The sequence below is a fragment of the Canis lupus genome, chromosome 4, assembly GCF_003254725.2.
Source record: "Canis lupus dingo isolate Sandy chromosome 4, ASM325472v2, whole genome shotgun sequence".
Taxonomy (NCBI): domain Eukaryota; kingdom Metazoa; phylum Chordata; class Mammalia; order Carnivora; family Canidae; genus Canis; species Canis lupus.
The window spans coordinates 58,749,954-58,774,842 of NC_064246.1; the positions used below are offsets into that span (position 1 = coordinate 58,749,954).

A 24,889-nucleotide genomic window follows, 5' to 3' on the forward strand; every position below is an offset into this window, starting at 1 on the left:
ATTTTAAAATTTAGTTATAAAATTACATATGGAGATGCTAAAAGGCAAAAATAGCCAAGATACTTTTGAAGAGCAAATTTGGATCATTTACCAGACTAAGACTTCCCATAAACTAGTAAAGACAATGTGGCATTGCATTTGGTAGTCAAATAGACCAATGGTAAGAGAATCCAGAAACAATTACCTGTAGATTCTCGAGTTAGGACAAAGGTGGCAATGTAGGTTGTAGGAGAAAAGTGATACTTCAATAAATGTCTCTGGCTCAGTTGTCCACAGGTAAAACAAAAAATGAAAACTTCAATTACTGCATACTGTTCACAGTTCCACCTAAATCTGTAATAGAAGAAAATGTGTTGCATAAATACAGATCAGGCAAGAAGAAAGCCTGGAAATACCTAAGCATCCAACTCAATAGATTAGAATAAAAACATTGTGAACTAAAAACCAAGAAAGTAAAAACAGAAGTGATAAAAAAGAAGATGAAAATAGAGGAGAAACAACAAAATAGGAACAACAGAACATTTTTTATGAAAAAGATCATTAATCCCATGGCAATACAAAGAAAAAGAAGGCATAAATATCTATAATAAGCAGTGAAAGGAAACAGCATCATTTCAGAATCTACAGATAATTTAAGAATCTTAAAAATATTTCAGTACAACTAAATAAGTAAAAAATAATGCCAATTCCACAATATCTATTCCAGTAAAGAGAAGATCAAGGATCTCTGATATATTTTATGAGGCTAACATGACTATGATGCTAAAGTGAGACAGAGACATAAGAAAAAAATAATTGGTGATCAATATTTCTCCTGAACATAGACCATAGCCATCCTTAACAGAATATTTGCAAATCAAATTTAGCAATATTTTAAAAGGAAAGTCCATCCTGGCCACGTAGAGTTTAAGAATGCAAGGTTGGTCCAATATATGAAATCAATTGGTGTACTTCATCATATCCATAGCCTGAAAAAAAATAATAACCATATGATCATTTCAATAGATGCAGGAAAATCATTTGACAGAAATTCCACATCTATTTAGAATAAAAACTCAGCAAGCTAGAAATAAAGGCCAGCTTCCTCATATTGTTACAAGGCATCTGTAAAAAAAAAATCTAGTCATCATATTTAATGATGAAAGACTAAATGCTTGACCCCAAGCATTTTTTTTTGGCTAAAAGTCTAAGATGTATGCTTTGTTCTTCCTTTTTTTTTTTTTTTTTTTTTTCTTTTTGCTTTGTTCTTCCTAATGACCATTGTGCTGGTGACCTTAGCCACTGCAGTAGGGAATACAAAAAGGGAAGGTTGTGTGTGGAGTGGGGGGAGGCAGGGATGGGAAGTGCATACATTTGGGAAAAGAAGAAATAAAATTGTCTCTATTTGCAGACAACATGGTCTTCTACATAGAAGATCTCAAAAACTATAAAAAACCTAATAGACTTAATAAATGGCCTTTCCTGGGAATTTAAGAAACAAGCAAAGGAGGAAAAAAAAGGCAAACAAAGAAACAGACTCTTAACTGTTAGGGAACAAACTGATGATTACCAAAGGGGAGGAGGAAGAATGGGTTAAATAGGTGGTGGAGATTAAGGAGGGCACTTGTGAGAGCACTGAGTAATGTATGGAAGTGTTTAATCACTATATTGTAAACCCAAAACTAATATTACATTGTATGTTAACTAACTGGAATTAATAAAAACTTTTTAAAAAGTGGCTCTTGCAAGAGATATAAATAAATGAAGAGGTACACTGTGTTTATGGATGGAAAGATTAGGTGTTAAGATATTAATTCCCCTCAAATTGTTATGTATATTATCTAATCACCCACAAAAAATTTCCAGCAGGCTTTTTGTAGAAACTGACAAGCTGATTCAAAAATTTATATGGAAATGCAAACAGGATAGTTATCCAATAAGGAAGTATAGTCATGTATAGTCTATGAAAACTCAAATTCTCTTCTCATTACTCATAAAATTCTCTTTTTATGTCTTTGCAGATGAATCATTGGCATACTTACCCACATTGATTCATAAGTTCATATTTGAGAGGTCATCTTTGTTTTCTCATTACCAGCTCTATATCATATTGACCCACAAGGCACAGCCAACATCAACATAATTTCTATTTGTGTAGTTATAACTAAGAATTTCATCTTCCATTTGTGCCAGTGAAAGACTTGATGTTTAAGTCCTTATCTGCAGTAGCCCCAGAAGAACCCATACAATCATCTTAATGAACCTTAATGAAGTTCATTAAGATGATTGAGGTCCATTTATATTGTGATTGGGGATTCTACATTCTAATGGCTCATGCTTTAAATGGTTTAGGGAGGTTTTGATACATTCCTGCCACAGGGAAATAATGTATTTCTGAGTTGAGACTGAAAGATCACAGAATTCTCCAGGAATTTATTCAGTTACTGTCCAGCACTTACTCGTGCAAATCTGGATTTGTGAGAGATCTCAGGTAATCTTCAAGATGATTACCTGGAATCTTCTCCAATTTCCTGTACTTCTCTCACACCACCAGCAATTTCATAATTTTGTTGGTAATAGACTGCACGCCTGTCATGACTTACCTCTTCACTGCATTGATGCGTGCCATGTCACCACACGCTTTTGGAATCTTTTCACCAGACTAAATAAGACAGTATCTTTATACAAAGACTGATGCCAATATTTTAAAGCTGGAAAGCTGTTTTGAAGCACACATTTTTCTATCATCAAAACAAAAGAACTGTTTTAAACTGCTCTCCTATATACCTAAAAGAAAATCAAAATATCCAACAAAATATCCAAAAATCAAATAACTAAACAAAAGAGCTACTTGGCTTTCATTCATCAGAAATTATAACTCAAACCCAGGTATTCTGATTTCAGAGTCTACACTTACAACCACTGTATTGTGCTGCCTCCTCCTGCTTTGCTCTCCCTTCTAAACTATTCTTTGAGCTAGTTCATGATTTGTGATGATTGCACAAAGGCAACATTTAGTCTTCTATTTAACCAAACTTCATTTTTGAAAAAAAAAAAAAAAAAACTGCACTAAAAAAAATGTTTTTAAATCACTATTTTAAACAATTCAAATTTTATCTTAATCCTTAAGTTTGGATGTTCAAAAGGACCTATCCTACATCCTGGCAATGAGAGCTGGTTGGAAACACATAAACATGGAAATCAGGCTGGATTTTTTTTAAAGATTTTATTTATTTATTCATGAGAGACACAGAGAGAGAGGCAGAGACACAGGCAGAGGGGAAGCAGGATCCATGCAGGGAGCCTGATGTAGGACTCGATTCTGGGACTCCAGGATTAGGCCCTGGGCCAAAGGCAAGTGCCAAACTGCTGAGCCACCCAGGGATCCCCAGGCTGGATTTTTAAATAAGCTAAGAGAATCAGTGCATAAAGAACATTAAGGAGGCCATTGATGCTACATATTCAGTGAACCCCCTAAGCTTGGGCTTCTAAGACTAGACCATCTAGAGGTATAGTTCCTTGGGAGGTATGTCTTTATTAATGATACTCTTTTTGTTGCAGGTAGTGCCAAAAAATTACCAGCAGACTCTGGCTATGGATTTTGTTGAGATGACCAAAAGGAAGCCTGATCTAATGTCTCATATTGCTTTGGGGTTCGTTATCTAAGGATATCCTTGGTGAGCTCCTGGATATGGCTCTCTGAAGAAGGTCACACCATCCATAATTATACCTGGGAAAGGTAAGCCAACCCAGTCATTGGAGGGACCATATGGCCATATGATGGCAAAATATGATAATGAATATATTGTAAAGCTCTCATACTATACACGAAGTGGTATATTACTTGCAGGTAGATTAGAACAAACTAAAAGTATATCATAGAAGTGTTAAATAAATCACTAAAAAATTATAGCTAATAATTCAAAAAAAGGATAAAAAGAAATCATAACAAATATACAGTTAATGCAACAGAAGCAAAAAAAGAAAAAGATAAAACAAAAGAATAGGAAGGGCAAATAGAAAACAAAATTAAGGTGATAGGCTTAATCTAACAATATAAATGATCACATTAAATATAAATGATCTAAATACTAATTAAAAGAATAGGTTGTCTTATTGGACAAAAAGGCACAGCCCAACTTTATGCTGTCTACAGGAAAAACACTTTAAATATAAAGATACAAATAGGTAAAAAGAACCAAAAAAGGTATACCAGGCTAACACAAATTAAAAATTAAACTGAAGGAACTATGTTAATATTAGATAAAATATACTTCAGAACTAAGAATAATTACAAGGAATAAAGAAAAACATTTTATAATAGTAAAGGGTCAGTTTATTAAGAGGATGTAATCCTAAAAGTTTATACACCCAATAGCTGAACTTCAAAATGCATGAAGCAAAAACTGATAGAATTTCAAGGAAAACTAGACAAATTCACAATTGTAGTTGGAAATTTCTGCCCTCTTTCAATAATTAATTGAACAAGGACTGTACTGTACTGAGTACAGCACATAAGCAATCAAAAGGATACAGTAGATAGACTTGAACATCATCACTACCAATCAACTTGACCTGTTTAGCATTGTAGAACATTCCACCCAATAGACAACAGAATACATTCTTTTTAAGTGTATGCAAAACATTTACCAAGGAAGGTCATATTCTGTATACACTGGAAGGTATGCAAAACATTTACCAAGGAGTTGTCATAAAACAACTCTTAATTTAAAAGTTGAAGTATGTTTCTGACCACAACAACATTAATTTAGATATCAATAAAAAAGTATCTGGACAATCCCCCAATAAATACATTCTTCTAAATAATCCACTGGTTGAAAAAAAATAAAAAGGTAAATAAAGTATTATGAACTTAATGAAAATGAAAATGTATCTTAATTTGTGGGATGCCCCTAACGCAGTACTTAGAGGGAAATATAAAGCACTAAATATGTTTATTAGTAAAGATGAAAGGTCATAAATCAATGACTTACTTTCCATCTTCAGAAACTAGAAAAAGGAAAAAATGAAACCAATGGTAAACAGAAGAAAGGAAATAATTGTTCAGAGAAGAAATCAAATGAAAAAAAATAGAGAAAATACCATTGACCCTTGAACATCATGGGGGTTAGGGGTGCCAACCCCCCATACAATTGAGAATCTGCATATAACTTGACTCCCTAAAAACTTAACTACTGATAGCCTACTGTTGACTTACCGATAACACAAATAGTCAATTAATACATATTTTAACACATATTTTGTATATGTATTATATACTGTATTTTTCTAATAAGTAGATTATGGGAAAAATATTAAGAAAATCATAAGGAACAGAAAATATCATTATAGTGCCATCTGCATTTATTGAAAAAAAAAAAAAAGCGTGTATAAGGAGACCCATGCAGTTCAAATCCATATTGTTAAAGAATCACCCATGGGGGCACCTGCGTGGCTCAGTCAGTTAAGTCTACCTTTGTTACAGGTCATGATCTAAGGGTCCTGGGATCAAGTCCTGCATCAGGCTCACTGCTCAGTGAGGAGCCTGCTTTTTCCTTTCCCTCTCCCACTCCCCCTGTTTGTGCGTACTCTCTCTGTGTCAAATAAATAAAATCTTTAAAAGAAAAAAGATCACCCGTAAAGGAAAGCAAAAGCTGGCTTTTTCAGAAGATTGATGTGAGTCACAGTCTCATCAGGATAAAAGAAAGAAGACAAGTCAGAATCAGAAATGAGAGAAATGACATAACTACAGATTTTGCAGACATCTAAATAATAATTAAATATTATGAACATCTCAATGCCAGGAAACTTGATAACTTCTATGAAATGGACAATTGCCATGAAAGATCAAAATACAAAAATCAACTGCACATCTACATGCTAACAACAATCAGAAACTGAAATTAAAAGAACAGCACTAATATTAAAATATGAAATATAGATAATGTCTAATAAAATACATGGAAAACCTATACACCAAACACTGTAGAACATTGCTGAGAGAAAGAAAAAGAACCAAAATACATGGAAAAATGCATCTGGTTGGTTGGGCAGAAAATTCAAGATACCGGTTCTCCCCAAATTGGTCTATACATTTGACATAATCTCTGTCAACTTCTTAGTAGGCATTTTTTGTTTGTTTTTATTGAATTTGACAGGCTGATTCCAAAATTCATGGAAATATGAGAAAACCAAAATAGCCAAAAAAATATTTAAAAGGAAATATAAATTTGGAGAGCTTACTACACAATTTCAATACTTCCTGTAAAGTTAACCATGGTACTAGTTTAAAGTTAGTAAGATATATATGACCCCATTTATACGAGTCCTGAAATAGCCTAAATTTATCTATAGTATAAGAAATCAGAATTGTACACCTGAAACTTACATAGTACTGTATGTTAACTATACCAGAATTAAAAAAAAAAAAAGACACAATAGTGGTTGCCTCAGTGAGTGGATTAACTGGGAAAGAAACATGGAGGAAATTTTTCATCTGATGAAAATGTTCTATATGCTAATGTGTATATGCATTTCTTAAAACTCATCAAACAACACACTTAATTTTTTGCACTTCACTATGTTGCTTATACCACAATGAAACAAACAAGACAACAAAATATCACATTGTAATTTTATTTTAAATGTAGCATTAGAAATGAAAAGTATTTCAGTCAGTAAGAGAACAGAATATGAAGGTGCAACCTACTTTGTATTTTTTAGTAGTAGTTAATAGTGTACTGAGGTTCTGGTCTCTTGCAAAAGGATCTTCATATTATTAATTACAGTTACGAATCAATGACAGTATTTAAAAACCTGCTTTAATATCTGTTTTTGTTGGATATTCCCATATTCCTCCTTTTTAGCATTTCCACTTACATAGGTAAACTTACAATCTCCTTTCCATTGGTTTCTATCAGAGGTTTCTTGGATTATATAAGATTACAAAACAAACAAACAAAAAAGGCTATGGTTGTGTTCTCTCCAGAATTTCAGACCTACCTGAGTTGGCTAGACTGGACCAGCACTCTCCACAGTGAAACCCACAAGATTGAAACCCATGACCAGTGGGTCTAAGTGTCTGTTCTGGGTGGAAGAAGAGGAAAATGATGAGGAGGACAAGAAACTCTTATTATTCTCAACACAAGTAATTTTATGCTGGAAACCATCTGTGACCAACCATCTGTGACCACCAACTGACATCTAGGAAGAGTGCTTCTATCTTCAACCAGGCCTTCGAGGAAGGGGAATCTAATGATGGGTTTGACACAGAGGAGTATCTACCTTGCAAGCTGAGCAGGTTGAAAATGAATGTGGCTTCTCTGGGTGCAATTCACAAATGTTATAACTGGAGAATTCAGGGGCAGGGCTCCAGATGCAGTAGTCTGGAGGCCAGAGATGATGCCACTTGATAAAGGTGGGCAGGTTTGCCTATTCCCGGCATCACTCAGGAGGCAGCAAGGGGCTCCCTGGGGGCAAGAGGGGCAGTGGGGCCAGAACAGACCCAATAGCAGCAGCAGAGGGGCAAGGCCAGTCAAAAAAGAACACTGCCACCAGTATGTAGACCATGGGCCTTTGTGCAGCCCTGCAACTCAACTTAGGGAGAACCTCAAACTCATGAGCCTTTCTCTTGGCCCCCAGCTTTATGGGAGCACCAAATACATTACTGATCCCAGAGAATGGCTTGTCATTTTCCAGTGTGAAAGTACACGAGAAATACCCAGGAAAATGTACATCAGCCCCCCACAGAAAGTGGAGGCAGGCCCTTGGAGTGGATGGCATAAAGTTTTTCTCCTTCTGCTTCCACTGACAATGAATGAAGAACAAGATCTTGAAAAATAACATGCTTCAGCCATGTCTGTGTACAAAGGCCATCTCTTCCCACCAACAAAGGGGCTGCAGCCATGTCATTCGACTGTGGTCAAGCCTGACCACTGGTTCAGTTGGTAGTCAGAGAGGGGAAGAACAGCTCATTTCACTCTTCCCTTTTTGTTTAACAGTTTTGAAGTGGGCATTGTGAAGTTATTACTGTCGATATGACAACACAGTCATTGTGCATGCTGCTAGACATTCTTACCAGGTCAAAGTCTGTTGCATAATTGGTCACATTTATGATTTTAATGTGCTGATCACATTAAGGATCAAGTTTAAATGTATATTTGGAACCTAATGAAATGGAGCAATTGGAAATATGATGTTCTGCACTTAACCTGGAGAGAGAAAATGTTTGTTTCCTTGTGAAATTTCTACATTCCTGACCTTCCTGTGACACCTTAACGACATGCTCTCAGGCACACTTACTGGTATGTGAGACACTCACAAATAGATCAGGGTGTGTGTGTGTTGTTTGGTGAGGTTAGGTGTGTTATGATAATTAGTGATGATGAAAACATTCCTATTCCTTCCTACCAGCTGGGTTATTTTTCCCTCTCTCTGCTGATTTTTTTCCTTTCCTACTCATTCCCCAGCCTTTCCCCATTCTTGCCCTTATTTTTCTGTAGGTGCTGTATGACTGACCTATGAGCCACCCCATCACTGAAGGCTGTGGGATCCCTTTGCCTTGGAATGATATCAAGTCAAGCATGAAAAAGTAGGGCCTCCTTTCCCTAGATATCCACCCAGCAGGGAGAATTCATTTTTGAGTTCAAAGCCTGTTTTGAGACCAGTGAGTCCCCCAGACTCAGCAGATCCATAAACAGCACTTACTTTGTTCCTTGGGGCTGTCATATCCATCCTATGGTCCACCTCGGCATAACCCCCAAACATCTGTCACGTTCAAGCTCACCCAGTTCTGTATACACTGGACAAGGGGGTCAGTTTCTCTAACATTCAAAATGCCACTGTTTTCTGGAAAAGTGATTCTTGGGGCACCTCGTGGTCAGTTAGGCGTCTGCCTTCAGATCAGGTCATGATCCCGGGGTCCTGGGATCCAGCCGCATGTTGGGCTCCCTGCTCAGCGGGGAGCCTGGTTCTCCCTCTCCCTCTGCCTGACACTCTACTTGTGCCTTCTCTCTCTCTGCCAAAAAAAAAAAAAATCTTAAAAAAGTCATTCTCACACACTTTCCGAGTGGGGCTGTCTTCTGCTGGTTGGGACATGATGGGAGAAGGTGACCCAGAACATGCATCAGTTTTTATCTCTCACTTTGAATCCAGCTATCATCCACTGGCTGGAGAGTGAACTGGTGCTACTTAAAGATGATATGGAGGTTTCTTTCCCAAGCCTGATAAAAATAGATGCTCTCAGGTTTGCTAAGGCTTTAACCCTGCTCTGGCTTCCTCCTATCTCCCACTCATTAAAGCACAGTTGGTGGTTCTGTGTTTCTATTGCTTTAGAGCTTGTATGGGGAGAGGAAAGGGAAGTGGTGGCCTGCTGTATATTTTCTTTAAGGGCCTGCTATGCGGGGAGCAGTGCTCATTGTCCCAGCCCCCATCAGGAATGTAAGAGGGACTTGGGGATAGGTAGAAGTGATTGTCTATCAAAGTAGTCAGGGTCATAGAGAATTCTTGCTCTTCAAAACTCAGAACCCCAAGGTTACCAAACTCCAATTCCATATTTATGATATGTGAAGTTTCTTGTCTCTTGCTATAATCATGGAGGCTCAGTAGGAAATTCTGGCCCTATGATGCCTGTGTAAGCTCAACCATTCTAACCCACAGTGGTATAAGGTTCCAAATAATGGGATCAAGCCCCATGTCAGGATCCACGCTCAGCAGGGGATCTGCTTGAAGATTCTTACTCTCTCCCTTTGCTGCTCCCTCCACTTGCACTCTCTCTCTCTCTAATAAATAAATAAATCTAAAAAAAATCCACTTGGTGTCAAGAAGTGGTCCTCAGCCCTTTCATTTTCTCAGGGATGTAGGGAGCATTGTAATCACTGGAAATATACTTTTGAACTAAACTTGGGCCTTCAGTTCCACCTTAGATGGACTTCCTTTCCTTGCATTAATTCTGCATATAATTCTGGGTTTTTTTTCCCCCCTTAAGATCTGGCCAATGATTGACTTGTTCTGAGTCTCAATATCTCTCTTACCCAGAGAAGCAGCTCTGATTTCTTCTTCTTTTTTTTTTTTTTTAAGATTTTATGTATTTATTCATGAGAAACACACACAGAGAGAGGCAGAGACACAGACAGGGGGAGAAGCAGGCTCCATGCAGGAAGCCCGATGTGGGACTGATCGGGTCTCCAGGATCACGCCCTGGACTGAAGGCAGTGCTAAACCACTGAGCCACCGGGGCTGCCTGCAGCTCTGATTTCTAGTAGATATGGACTCTGCATAGAAGCTGCAGTGTTTTGGTTTTGTTCCATGGATCTTTTTGTCTCTTCTGTCCAGTGGATGAAGCCACTGGAACACACACTTATTCCTATTTTCTGAGTACTCTTTGGTGGATCCTATGGTGGGTAGTAGGATGAGTTGTTCCTAGGAGTCTAACTGGCTGTCCTGAGCAGAGGAAGGACTCCCTGGAGTGGATGGTCTCCCATCCTACTTCCCTATTTGATCTTCTCAAGCCAAAGATCTCCTAGCATTCTCAGGGTCTTTTAAGTTGGTGAAAGATTCTTGTCTTGTTTCCTCTCTTACTCAGCCTGAGCCCATCAGCCTATTAACAAAATTTTAGGGAGATGACCTCATGGCCATCTGGCCTCTTTATCCACAGGTAAGCATGTAGGAAAGGAGCTATTCAGGCCAGGGATTGAATCTTTCTTCTCTTTGATGTGCTTGAGGGTTTCCTCCAAGGGGCTTTTTGTAGCCTCAAAGGAATTAGTTTTTGAAATATGAATGGCTGAAGAGGGGAAAGGTGTATTCATAAGTGTGGAATCAAGGTCAGGAGTAAGGTTTAAAGACAAAGAGGGTCTAGCTGGGAAATAGGGTCTAGTATCTGAGTGTTCTCTAGAGGAAGAAAGGAAAAAGAAGAGGTGGTGTGGAAGAAGGTGGTATGAACAATGTTGCATTCAATGTTAAATGGAGCTCTGATGAAGGGCCCCCAGTGTTGATGATGAAAACAAGGGAAGAGAAAGGGTGGTCCAATCCAGTGAGAAACAGGAGGCCAGAGTGAGTGACAACTCAGTGAATCCCAAACTCTTTATCATATCTAGGTAGAGTCTATAACTTTGGATAGAAACCCTAGTCTCCGGGCATCTGGATGGCTCAGCGGTTGAGCATCTGCCTTTGGCTTAAGTCGTGATCCTGGGGTCCTGGGATCAAGTCTCGCATCAGCCTCCCTGTGGGGAGCTTGCTTCTCCCTCTGCCTGTGTCTCAGCCTCTCTGTGTGTTTCTCATGAATAAATAAATAAAATCTTTCTTTAAAAGTAGAAAGAGGGCAGCCCGGGATGCTTGAGGCATCCCTCAAGCATATTCTTTTTTTTAAAAGAAAATGTATTTATTTGAGAGAGAGAAAGGAGCAGCAGGGAGAGGCAGAGCGAGAGAGAGAAAATCTCCAGCAGACTCCCTTAGCGGTTTAGCGCCACCTTCAGCCCAGGGCCTGATTCTGGAGACCTGGGATCGAGTCCCACGTTGTGCTCCCTGCATGGAGCCTGCTTCTCCCTCTGCCTGTGTCTCTGCCTCTGTGTGTGTGTGTGTGTGTGTGTGTGTCTCATGAATAAATAAAATCTTTAAAAAAATATATAGAAAGAAAAGAAACCCTAGTCTCCACTATACTACTTGCCCACCCAGTCTCTTCTCCTAGACAGATGATGGGCTAATCTCTCCTGACAATTCCCCATCCTGTTATCTTTCCATTCCAATAATTGATTCAGAATAGTGGGAGTAGGAAAAGAAAAAAAAAATAGGAATCAAGGTGATCTCACTTGTGGGCTCAGCCTAGAGTTTCCTTACTGGACTAATGTCCCTGTTTTGTTTTGTTTTTTCAAATGTTTCCTTCAGACATAAATATACATACCACTAAATTCAATAATGAGACAGAAAGGTGCTGCCAACTGTGTACAAAAAATGAAAGATGGAACCAATGCTTAAGGGCTCACTGAAATGCAGAAGCAACCAAAGCTCTCCCTCACTTAAAGCGTACTACTCCCTCAGGCTGCTGAAAACAGACAGTAGAACTCCAGCCTAGAGTTTTAGGCCTGGATCACAGAACTATGGAACAGTGACAAAGTGTTCTGGAATGTGAGGGGGCCATAAATGGGGAAGGTGAACCTGATCCCTATGCCCCAAGATCCAATCCAGCAGATCCTATCACCCTTCATGGCCACTAGATCCCTCCTGATTCTTTCCATTTTCTACCTACAATGTATAATTTTATTTTCTACCGAGATTTTGGCATATCATGTATATGTATATATACACCTTAGTGCAAGTTTCTCTTTACTCTCCTCTGTAACTCAGATATTAGCTGTTTCTGTTTCCTCCTTGGACATGCAGGCTTAGACTCTACCAATTCTACAGACTTTTTTTTTTTTTTTTTTTTACTAATTTCCAGGCTCTATTTTTAAGAAGTAAAATGCACAGACAGAAACTGCAAATATCCTCAGCAGGCAGTATGATGAATTTTCACATACTAAATGTATTGTGAAACTAGCACCTGTGTTAAAAGGCAGATTTTTTTTAGGACTGAAAACCTTCCCTGGTGCTCCCTTCCAGCCACTACTTATGATCACTTCTGTTGTGCACCGAGGGTAACTCTCCTCATGCATTCTAGCAGAACCACTTACTTTTGCCAGGCACACTTTCATGCCTTTCATGTATCTTTACTCATCTAATCCTTAGAATAATCCTATGATTTCAATGCTATTGTTCTCATAATATATATGAAGAAATTAGGGAACATCGGATTTAAGTTATTTGCCAAGATTACACAGATAGTAAATAGCAGAGCCAGGATCCAATCTTGGAACTCTGGCTACAAAGTCGCATTTCTTTTTACCACCAAGTTGTTGTGTAACCTGTTGTGGCAGGCTGGATAAACAGTCCAAATCAATGCAGTTGAGTGTATTGAAGAATTACCGCTTACCTCCATTTAGAACTTAGCACATGATTTTAAGCATACTTTTTTAAAGATTTTTATTTATTTATTCATGAGAGACACAGAGAGGCAGAGACATAGGCAGAGGGAGAAGCAGGCTCCCTGCAAGGAGCCTGATGCAGGACTCAATCCTGGACCCCGGGATCACGCCCTGAGCTAAAGGCAGATGCTCAACCACTAAGCCACCCAGGCATCCCTCAAGCATATTCTTTTTTTAAAAAGAAAATTTATTTATTTGAGAGAGAGAAAGGAGCAGCAGGGAGAGGCAGAGGGAGAGAGAGAAAATCTCCAGCAGACTCCTCAGTGCAGGGCTTCATGACCCTGAGATCATGACCTGACCTGAAATGAAGAGTGAGTAGAGTGTTTAATTGACTGAGCCACCCAGGTGCCCCTCAAACATACTCTTTTTTTAAAAGATTTTATTTATTTATTCATGAAAGACAGAGAGAGAGAGAGAGAAGCAGAGACACAGGCAGAGGAAGAAGCATGTTCCATGCAGGGAGCCTGAAATGGGACTTGATCCCAGATCTCCAGGATCAGGCCCTCGGCTGAAGGCAGCAAAAACCACTGAGCCACCTGGGCTGCCATACTCTTTTAATTGACATAGTTTCACTTGTAGCTCAAAACACTGTGGGAAGCATGAGACTCTGAGAAAGGGACTTGCCCAAGGGTCACAACTGTTAAAAAGCAGACAGATTTTAGCCCTCAGTAGATTAAGATACATTATTTTCTTCTCCATTTCTCAGAGGACAGGAGGAAAGTGAGGCCAGGAGAGGTTAAATGAGTGACAATGCCCCATCTCCAACTTGTCCAGCTCAGGACTCTGCATGTGGTTGTTGCTAAACTTGTATAAGTCCTAGTTAGTCCTTGTATCTGTACTGAATATTTAGATATTCAGACACTTTGGGGTAATATGGGTTCTTGACAGCATTTATGCAGGCAATAGGGGATTTTTCTCATAGTCCAGGCAGTGCTGTAGAAAGATGAAAGGAAATTGAGGGATATAAAGAAGGCAGAGGATGAGCAGAGCACAGCATCTCTGTGAATTGGGGATCCAGTAGGGGTGACTTGTGGACACTTGACCTGTCTTTACAGCCACAAAACCTTTGGAAAGGAATGAACAGCACCTACTTAAGGCTGCGGACACAAGGGTTTCCATCAGTACACCTGGGTTGGTATCATTGCTCTGCAAGTCACTAGTTGTACACCCTGGAATGGATCATTCCATCACTCAGGGTTCTACTTTCTTCATTTGTAAAATAGTGTTGGTAGTATGACTGTTCACCAAAATGACAGTTGGTTAAATAAGGCAATCTATTATAAAAGATGCCATCAATACATTTTGTTTCTCTTCCCTATATCCTGTCTTTGTTTTTTTTTTTTAAGGATTTTTTTTTTTGGTGTTCAATTTACCCACATACAGAATAACCCCCAGTGCCCGTCACCCAATCACTCCCACCCCCCGCCCTCCTCCCCTTCTACCACCCCTAGTTCGTTTCCCAGAGTTAGCAGTCTTTACGTTATGTCTCCCTTTCTGATATTTCCCACACATTTCTTCTCCCTTCCCTTATATTCCCTTTCACTATTATTTATATTCCCCAAATGAATGAGAACATATAATGTTTGTCCTTCACCGACTGACTTACTTCACTCAGCATAATACCCTCCAGTTCCCTGGTGCTCCCTTCCAGCCACTACTTATGAATGAAGCAAATGGTGGGTATTTGTCATTTCTAATAGCTGAGTAATATTCCATTGTATTTATGTAAACCACATCTTCTTTATCCACTCATCTTTCGATGGACACCGAGGCTCCTTCCACAGTTTGGCTATTGTGGCCATTGCTGCTATAAACATCGGGGTGCAGGTGTCCTGGCGTTTCATTGCATCTGTATCTTTGGGGTAAATCCCCAACAGTGCAATTGCTGGGTCGTAGGGCAGGTCTATTTTTAACTCTTTGAGGAACCTCCACACAGTTTTCCAGAGTGGCTGCACCAGTTCACATTCCCACCAACAGTGTAAGAGGGTTCCCTTTTCTCCGTATCCTCTCCAACATTTGTGGTTTCCTGCCTTGTTAATTTGCCCCATTCTCACTGGTGTGAGGTGGTATCTCATTGTGGTTTTGATTTGTATTTCCCTGATGGCAAGTGATGCAGAGCATTTTCTCATATGCATGTTGGCCATGTCTATGTCTTCCTCTGTGAGATTTCTGTTCATGTCTTTTGCCCATTTCATGATTGGATATATCCTGTCTTTGTTGAACTCTCTTCCCTTGATACTGATTTAGGGTAAGTATCATTGAGATCTTACTCACTTGCAAAAGAGAAATGAAGTGAAAAATAATTTTTTAAAAGACCGCTTTATTGAGATATGATTGACATACAAAAACTGTATACATTTAATGTATACAACTTAGTAAGTTTGGAGATAATAAGGCTTTCTTTAATGATCTTTTTTTTTTAAAGATTACTTATTAGAGGAAGAGTGTGTGTGAGTGGGGGAGGGGAGACACAGAGGGAGAGAATCTTCAAGCAGACCTCCTTCCCCACCCACCACTGAGTGTGAAGCCCAATGTGGGGCTCAATCTCACAGCCCAAGAGTTCATCACCTGAGTCAAACCAAGAATGGGACACTCAACCCACTGAGCCACCTAGGGACCCCATCATTAATGTCTTCTTAGTATCGAGTGGTTTCATTAATCTTATATGACTGGCAACAAGGCCAAATGTAGATATATTGAGTGGAGAGAAAAGAACATTGGATACACAAGAGAACATTGTGGAAGAGAAAAAAAAGATGTGTAATGTACTGCTGAACAAGGAAAAGAATGATAGGAAACTTGTCAATGGAAATAATGCCAGCCAAGAGACACTGGAGTAACTTCTTCACAGAAATTTGAAAAGAAAAGGAAGGAAGAAAGGAAGGAAAGAAAGAAGGAAGAAAAGGGAGGAACAAAGGAAGGAAGGGAGAGAAAGGAAGAAAAGAAGGAAGAAAGGGGAGAAAGGAAAGAAAGATAGTGTTCATCTAGAATTCTTGGTTCAGCAAAAAATATATTTAAGAAACAAAGTGAGATGAAGATGTCTTCAGACCTACAAAGGCTGAAAAAATTTATTCACCAACAGATGTGCACCATAAGAAAGTTGAAGAAAGTCCTACAATCACAAGGAAAATACAGCAGATTGAAATCTGGATCTATTTGAAGAATGAAAAGCATATAAATATAACACTTTTCCCCCTTTATTTAAAATCTCAAAAGATAATTGCCTAAGGCAAAAATAATAACATATAATGAGGGTATTTTAGTATATGTGTAAGTAATATGCATAACAAGAATAGTACAAAGGCAAGGAAGAGGTAAATGGAATTATATTATTGCATGACTCTTAATCTGTATCTAAAATGGTATTACCTGAACATAGTTTGAAACAAGTTAAAGATGTATGCTATAAATGTTTGGCTAAGCATACATCAAGAAATAAAACAGAATTATAAAACCTACTAAATTATTCCAAAATAAGACACCCTCCCCCCAAAAGGCCAAAAAATATACAGCCGGGTTGGTAGATTTAAATACAGACAAAACATTATTAACAGTCCAAATGACTGAATTAAGAGCCAGAGATTTTCAAATTGAAAGTAAAAGCAATACTCAACGATATGTTGCCCATAATAAAGTCATTATAAAGATTAAAAAGAACAAAATGACTAAAAATAACACAATGAAAAAATATACATTGCAAAAACAAACTAAAAGAATGAAAAGCTATGTTACTATCAGGCATATTAGATTTCAGAGCATAGAATACAACCACAGGTAAAAAGGCTCATTTCATAATGATCATGGGGCCAATTTATCAAGAAATACTCCTAGGAGCCTATGGGAGAAGAGCCCTCTGAATTTTCTGATTCCTGATTCAAATCTCCCTTGAGATGGGAATTGGAAGTTCCAATTGTTGATGAATTTGCATGTCACATGTGGCTCAGCCCTGTTTGAGTGCAGCGTATGGACTCCTGTAGGAAGGTAGACAGGGCCTCAACTCAGCAGAGAATACATAGCTGGGCCATAGGCCAGGCAGGGAACGGTGGCTAAGAGTACCTGCAGCTTTCCACATATCTGTCACCTGTGAATTTCACACAAAAGACCAGTTCCCAGAAGAAATAATCCTCTGGAAATGAATGAAGAAAACTATTAGTGAGGAATATTATTCTTCAGTTTATGATTGTTTAGAGAGAGGATATTACACTGAAGAAGAACAATTTTATATTCTGGTCATTATTACGTTTTATAAAAATGTATTTCTCCAAAGTGACTCAAATGAGTACACTTAAGATTTTTGCGCTTCACTGTGTGTTAATTATATGTCAGTGGAAGAAATAAGAAACAAAAATCATAAATAGACCAAAGCAAAAAATTAAGTGTAATACCAGTAATGGAAATTATTCCAGTGACAAAGGATAATAGGCTCAACTATTTATTTCAAATTTCTAAAAGACAATTCAAAGTGTTTCCCCAAAGATGCTTACCTCTTAGAAAATGATATAAGAATGTGATTGATGATTATTCATATTAACAATTACACTTAAAAGCAACAGAATTATTTGGAGATAATAGCTTATGGGGTTATAATATCTTGCTTTAATATCTTTATGCAGATATTTCTATTTTTTCCTGTGTACAATTTTGACTTATGTTTCCAAATGTATAGTCCCCTCTTCATTATTAGAGGTTCTTTGAATTATATTATCATTGCCAAAAAAGACAGTGGCTTTTCCCCTGTCTTCATAATTTCAGCTTCTGATCCAACTTTAAAGTCATTCTTTATTAATGATATCCTCATTCAAGATAAGATCACTACAGTCATGGGAATAAAAGGTACAGCACTGAGAATGTAATCAGTGGTACAGTAACAGTGATGTATGGGGACAGAGGGGCGCTATACTTGTGGTGAAGATAGCATAATGTATAGAGATGTTGAATAGCTCTGTTGTATACCTGAGACCGATGTAACATTGGGTGTCAACCATACTAAAAAAAAAAAATCAAGCAGCAGTTTTTTTATTTTATTTTATTTATTCATGAGAGACCTAGAGAAAGAGAAGCAGAGACATAGGCAGAGGGAGAAGCAGGCTCTCTGTGGGGGGCCCGATGCAGAACTTGATTCCAGGACCCTGGGATCATGATCTGAACCAAAGGCAGATGCTCAACCATTGAGGCACGCAGGTGCCCCCTAAGGGGTGTCTTAATTCATTTTTAAATTAGGATATGCTGATGCCTGGACTAAACAACTGTGCTGGTTTTTCTTTCTATTCTTCCTAAATTTGGTCACTCTCATACCTTTTAGGTGTGTGGCTTGCTATTTTTAAGTCATATTCTTTTCTTTGCCATGCCACATACCAGTATGAGGCAAATATCTGCTGCAGGATTTTTCAGTCAGAAAAATGAAAATGGCTTTGTCTTCTCCATAAGATAAAATCATGGAAACGCAGAATCATAACCAGAGAATCATGGTACTGAGCACACAAGGGAGCTCACATAATGTAATTTCTTATCTTGAAGTTAAAAAGATACCCTTTTCTGATAATGGAGAATATTTTGCCTTATATATGCACCCTTAGTTTAAAAATGTAGAGTAGTGTACATTTTTACCATTTCACATAGATGATAAACATGCTAATATATCTTGGTTGCTTATATTTAAATTGAAATAATTGTTATATATTCTGGTGAATTTTTCCTCTTTACTACTAGTAACCTTCCCTCCCTGTCAATGAAGTCTATTTTGTCCAGTGTAAATAGAGTGATATAACAGTTTTCTCTTGATTAGTGTTTGAATGATATACATTTCTTCATTCCTATACTTTCAATATTTCTGTATCTTAAAATGTATGTCTAATAGAAGCATGCAGTTTCTTTAAAAATTCACTCTATCGGGATCCCTGGGTGGCGCAGCGGTTTGGCGCCTGCCTTTGGCCTAGGGCGCGATCCTGGAGACGCAGGATCAAATCCCACGTCGCGCTCCCGGTGCATGGAGCCTGCTTCTCCCTCTGCCTGTGTCTCTGCCTCTCTCTCTCTCTCTGTGTGACTATCATAAATAAATGAAAATTAAAAAAAAAAAAACATTTAAAAAAATTCACTCTATCAATCTTTGCCTTTTTGCATAATATGTAGTCTATTAACAATTACATTTTGATATATATTTGGGCGTACATGTAACATCTTTTACAATATGTTGTCCATTTCTCCTGTTTTTTTATATGCATTTTTATACATTGTAATTTTTATATATATTTGAATAGGTTGAATTTTTTAAATATTTTATTTTTTCCTTTCTCTTAGCTTGTTAGTTATGCAATCCTCTGCTAATCCTTTCCTGGTTACCCTAGACAAAAGAATATGTAATTTATATTTATTCAGCTCTAATATATTCCAAAACACCTACTAGTCAAATGCAGGTACTTAGAACAATTTACTCCCTTTTCAATTTATGTTCTCATGTTTCTGTATATTTACATGTGTATTATTTTATGTGTTTATATGCATTGCAGACACAGAGACAGAGAGACAGTGTGCAGCTGTATTCCTCCTATTCCTTATAGTTCTGGTCCTGGGATTTTTGTGAAGCACAGGATACTCCATACCCAGAATCAATCATTGGTCTCTCATCTACATTTTCCTCACCTCCCAGGCCCTCTGTTTCCTCTGTTCCTTGTTTATCATCAGGTGTTCCACCATACTCACCTGCCTCCTCTAGCAAACAACCATTGAAATTGTATTTATAATAATGGTCTCCACTCTTTTTTTTTTTTTTTAGAGGGGGCTTGGGGCAGAGGGAGAGGGAGAAAGAGGATTTTTTTTATAAGATTTTATTTATTTATTCATGACAAACACAGATAGAGAGGCAGAGCCAGAGCCAGAGGGAGAAGCAGGCTCCCTACAAGGAGCCTGATGTGGGACTCGACCCCAGAACCTTGGGATCACGACCTGAGCCAAAGGCAGACAGACGCACAACCACTGAGCCACCCAGGTGCCCCAAGAGAGAGAATCTTAAGAGGGCTCCATGCCCAGCACAGAGCTGGATGCAGGGCTCAATCTCATAATCCTCAGATCATGACCTGAGCCAAAATCAAGAGTTGGATTCTCAACCAACTGAGCCATCCAGGGACCCCAGTGGTTTCCAATCTTGAATAGATAGGCCATTATTGGATATAGCCAGTGTATAGAATCAGAATTTGGATGGAAAAGGACAGATCTATGAGCAGGCCCAACTTTGTGATTGGAGAAAAAGCAGACTGGCAGATATTATAAGTTGTTGTCTGCCATTTGCTCATTCTGAGGACCAGAGGCCTCAGCTTAGCCCCCAGGGTATACGTGGTGGTGTAAAAAGACAGGACCTTCAGATGAGGAGACTGAAGTGTGAAAATATTTGAAAGGGTTAACTAGTAATGAGGAAGATTCAGAAGTTAGGAAGGAGGCTGGTATTTGTGAAAGGAAAAATAATAAATATAAGGCTTTGGGGAAAGAGTTACAAGAGCTGGAGAGAAGGAAATCCACATGGAAGGACAAGTTGGGAGGCAAATGGGATTCAGGCTGATGAATATCGGGAATATTGTTGGTCTTGGGGGGGCAGGGCAGTGAAGGTGGCAGACCACACAATGATTCTTAAAGCCCATATCACTTTTACTCACATTCCGTTGGCTTAAATCAAGTCATATGTTCAGGTCTGAAATATATGGTGCAAACATCCCCTCAGTGAGGGGCCTGGTGTGGCAGGCAGACTCTAAGATAGACTCTAATTATACCCACATCTGGATATTCACCCCTGGCATAATTCCTTTGTATGTGGACAAGACCTGTGACTTATCTCTAACCTACACACTATGGCAAAGGTGAGGGAGTGCCACTTCTGTTATTATGTGATGAAAGATGAAAATGTCTTACTAGTGAATGTCCTTCCTTGCTAATTTTGATGAAGCGTTCTGTCCATGTTGAGAGCAGTGATATGGAGAGAGCGCCACATGACAGGGTGGCTTAAACTGACAACCAACAAGAAAAAAAAAAATCCATGGAACAAGGAATTCTGTCAATTAGCTACATGAGCTTGGAAGCATATCCTTTTCCAGGTGAACATTCAAATGAGAGCCCAGCCCTGACTGACAACTCCTTTATAGGCTGTGAGAGACACTGAAGCAAAAGACACAATTAAATTGTTCCTGGAACTGGGTGACAGGCACTGAGGGGGGCACTTGATGGGATGAGCACTGGGTGTTATGCTATATGTTGGCAAATTGAACTCCAATAAAAAAATAAAAAAAATAAATTAAAAAAAATAAATTGTGCCTGGAACCCTGATTTACCAAGTCTATAAAATAATACACAAATATTAAGTTACTAGTTTGTGGTAATTTGCTATGCAGCAATAGTTAACTAATATGCCCATATTTGAGGGGCTTGATAGGAAAGGATAGAAAGATAATTCAATATGCTACAGTAGTCCACTTTTCTGGTCATATATATCCACCCCCTTATACTTAGCATGCAAAATATCCTCACCCCCTCCCAAAAGGAGACAAAAATTTCTATCATTTCATGCCGGGGTTCAAAGTCCAGGATCTCATGTTAGTTTCTATGTAGGTTTCAGATGTACTCTTCTCTTACTTCAGAGTCTTGTGAACTAAAAAATCACAATTTATCTGTCTCCATACCTAAGAGTCAATGAACGAACAGAGACGGGATAATCACAATGAACATTACCATTTGGAAAGGGAAAGATGGGAGACTGTGGTAATGTCTTACATTGATGGTTACTAATGGACAATTCCTCCTGGTGTTCCTCTTACTTAGTCCCCTCGTCTTGATTTAATTGTTTAAAAACTAACTTTTTTATGTACTAGGATACCAAAAACTTCATTTGACTTGCTTTATTGCAATATTTGTTTTATTGCAGTGGTCTGGAACTAAACCTGCAGTATCTCTGAGGTATGCTTGTACTGCTTTTGGCCTGTAACTCCACTTTTTATTTTCTATAGGATTTAAAAGACAAATGCATAGAAAATAATAAATCTACATTAATAGGTTCATAATATATAAAGTTTCATTTATAGCATCAATTAAAAAGGAGAGGTAGAGTTGTAAAGAAGTAGAATTTTTGGATATGACTGAAAGTAAATTGGTATCAATTAAAAATAGACTGTTATAACTTTAGGATGTTATATGTAATCCCCATGGTAATCACAAAAAGTATTTTTTAAAAGATTTTACTTATTTATTCACGATAGACATAGAGCGAGAGAGAGGCAGAGACATAGGCAGAGGGAGAAGCAGGCTCCATGCCAGGAGCCTGACGCGGGACACGATCCCGGGACTCCAGGATCGCGCCCTGGGCCAAAGGCAGGCGCCAAACCGCTGAGCCACCCAGGGATCCCACAAAAAGTATTTATAAAATATACACCAAAAGGAAATAAGAAGGGAATAAAAATATGTGAGTAGAAAAAATTAACTAAATACAAAGAAAAGTAGTCATGAAGGAAGTGAGGGACAAAAACTATAAGACAAAAAAACCAATGACAAGATGGCAGAAGTAAGTCCTATCTTATCAGCAAAGACTTTAAATGTCAATGGATTAAAATCCACAATCAAAAGGTAGAAATTGACAAAATGGATTAAAAATGATCCAACTAGGGGCACCTGGGTGGTTCAATTGGTTAGGTGGCTGACTTCAGCTCAGGTCATGATCCCAGGGTCTAGGGATCTAGCCCTGAATTGGGCTCTCTGCTTGGTGGAGAGCCTGCTTCTCCCTCTCCTCCTCCCCTCCCCTCTTCTCATGCTCTCTCTCTCACTTGCTTTCTATCACAAATAAATAAAATCTTTAAAAAATAAAGATAAATAAAAATTAAAATAAATGATCCAACTATATACTATCTACAGAGACTCACTTTAGATCTAAGGATACCATAATGTGTAAATGAAAGGATGGGAAAAAGATATCCATGCAAATAGTAGCTAAAAGAGAACAGGGTGTCTATACTAATATCAGATAAAATAGACTTTAAGTTAAAAACTGTTATAAGAGACAAGAAGGACATTATATAATGATAAAAGGATCAATTCACCAAGAAGATAAAACAACTATACATATATAAACATAGCTCTAAACTGTATGAAGTAAATATTTTTAGAATTGGAGACAGAAATAGACAGATCTATAACAACAGTGGGAAACTTCAATACCTCATTTTCAATAATGTACGAAACAACCAGACAAGATATCAATAAGGAAACAGAGGACTTGAACACCACCAAAGTACCAAATACACCTTACAGTCACATACAAACCATTCTTCCCAACAACAGAAAATATTTTTCTTAAGTGCACATGAGCATTCTTCAGGATAGACAATATGTTATTAGACCACAAAACAATCATTAATAAATTTTAAGAGACTAAAATCACACAAAGTACCTTTCCAATCGCAATGGAATGTAAATAAAAAATTAATAGCAGAAAGAAAACCAAAATATTCACACGTATGTGGAAATTAAACACCACACTTTTAAGCAACTAACAGGTCAAAGAAATTGCAAGAGATATTAGAAAATATTTTGAGACAAATGAAAACAAGACACATGCTAAAACTTATAGAATATGATAAAAGCAGTATTAAAGAGACAATTTATAGCTGTAAATGCTTATGTTAAAAAGATTTCAGTTCAACATCTTATATACCTTAAAGAATTAGAAAAAGAACAATGTAAACTCAAAGCTAGCAGAAAGAAGAAAATAATAAAGATCAGAGAAGAGAATGATAATATTTGGTTAGGTTGCCTAAAATGTATAGTACAGGAATTCAGAATCATTTTCCTTTCTGTTAGAAATTCAACAATATGCATTCAGTTTTAAAACACTTCTTCAGGCAATGAGACATAATTATAGACAAACTAACCTGAAACAGAAATAGTTGTCCCCTTTTTCTGGTTGAGCCTGGAGTTGAGGATGGAACAGAGCACAATCTTTTTGAGTTCAGTTTCCAGGACTGAAGATTTATTGGAGAATAGACTTTTCCCATGTGTTCTGTCATTTTCAGAATGTGGCTTTTAATTATGTGCTTAGAGGTTTCCAGATTGCCTTAGGCTCCAGATAACACCTTGCAGCTTTACATACCAGATGGACCGCTTTGGCATTACTGGTCTTGATGAGAACATGTGAGGAACTTTCTATTCCTGTGAAATGAGAAGGGAACAAGCAGCTCAACTAAGAAATCAAGTGTTTTGGTTCTAGTTTGAGCATTTTGAATATGATGAACCAAACAGGAGGACTGTAATCTCCTCTACAACTTGGAAAGAAAACAATGATTTTATGAATAATTTTATCAAAATTAATGATTACTCCAAGCAATCAAATTAGCTGAAAAAAACAAGAACATGAAAATTTAAAAACTTGAAATAATTGAAAATTTTAAGAAAATAATAATGAGAAGCTGAGCATAAGCATAGCAATTTCAGAAACACTAAAATCTGGTTAAATGGCATAGCTCTGATTAAAAGTCCTTTACAGTCTATCCACAGAGCTCAAATTGTCAAAGCAGGGCCCTAGAAATTATGCACTTTACTTAATAGTGTGTCATCCTTGTGCAGAGGCCATGCTAATCTTCTCTGTATTGTTCCAATTTTAGTATATGTGCTGCCAAAGTGAACATTGTACTTTACTTAATAGCAAATTTTACTAATGATTAGTGAAGGATACAAGCAAAATGCAAGCATAAAGAAAGCAACATCTATCTCTGGAAGGGTCCAAACTATCTTCTGTACCTCCAAAAAAAAAGATTTTTGCACTGGGATGTATTTGGTTTTCATGCGAAGAGATGAGTGTTCACTGTGTGTGTTGTACATGTGTTGCATAGGTTGCCCGAAGAAACTACTTAAGTTCAGAGCTTCTT

General features: G+C 37.9%; 1 long non-coding RNA gene and 1 other non-coding gene across 3 annotated transcripts in view; both read right to left on the reverse strand.

Annotated features, from left to right (window-relative positions):
* The window catches only part of LOC112651862 (uncharacterized), a 42,949-nt gene that overhangs the window by 12,745 nt on the left and 5,315 nt on the right, over positions 1-24,889 (reverse strand). For both annotated transcript variants that reach the window (XR_004815372.2, XR_003131116.3), the window contains exons 2-4: positions 23,897-24,173; positions 6,982-7,065; positions 185-333 (exon numbers count right to left, since the gene is read on the reverse strand). This is a non-coding gene — a long non-coding RNA (uncharacterized LOC112651862). The remainder of the gene's footprint in view (positions 1-184; positions 334-6,981; positions 7,066-23,896; positions 24,174-24,889) is intronic.
* LOC112652076 (U6 spliceosomal RNA) lies at positions 24,545-24,647 on the reverse strand. Its single transcript, XR_003131228.1, has one exon. It is a non-coding gene; the product is annotated as a U6 spliceosomal RNA (small nuclear RNA).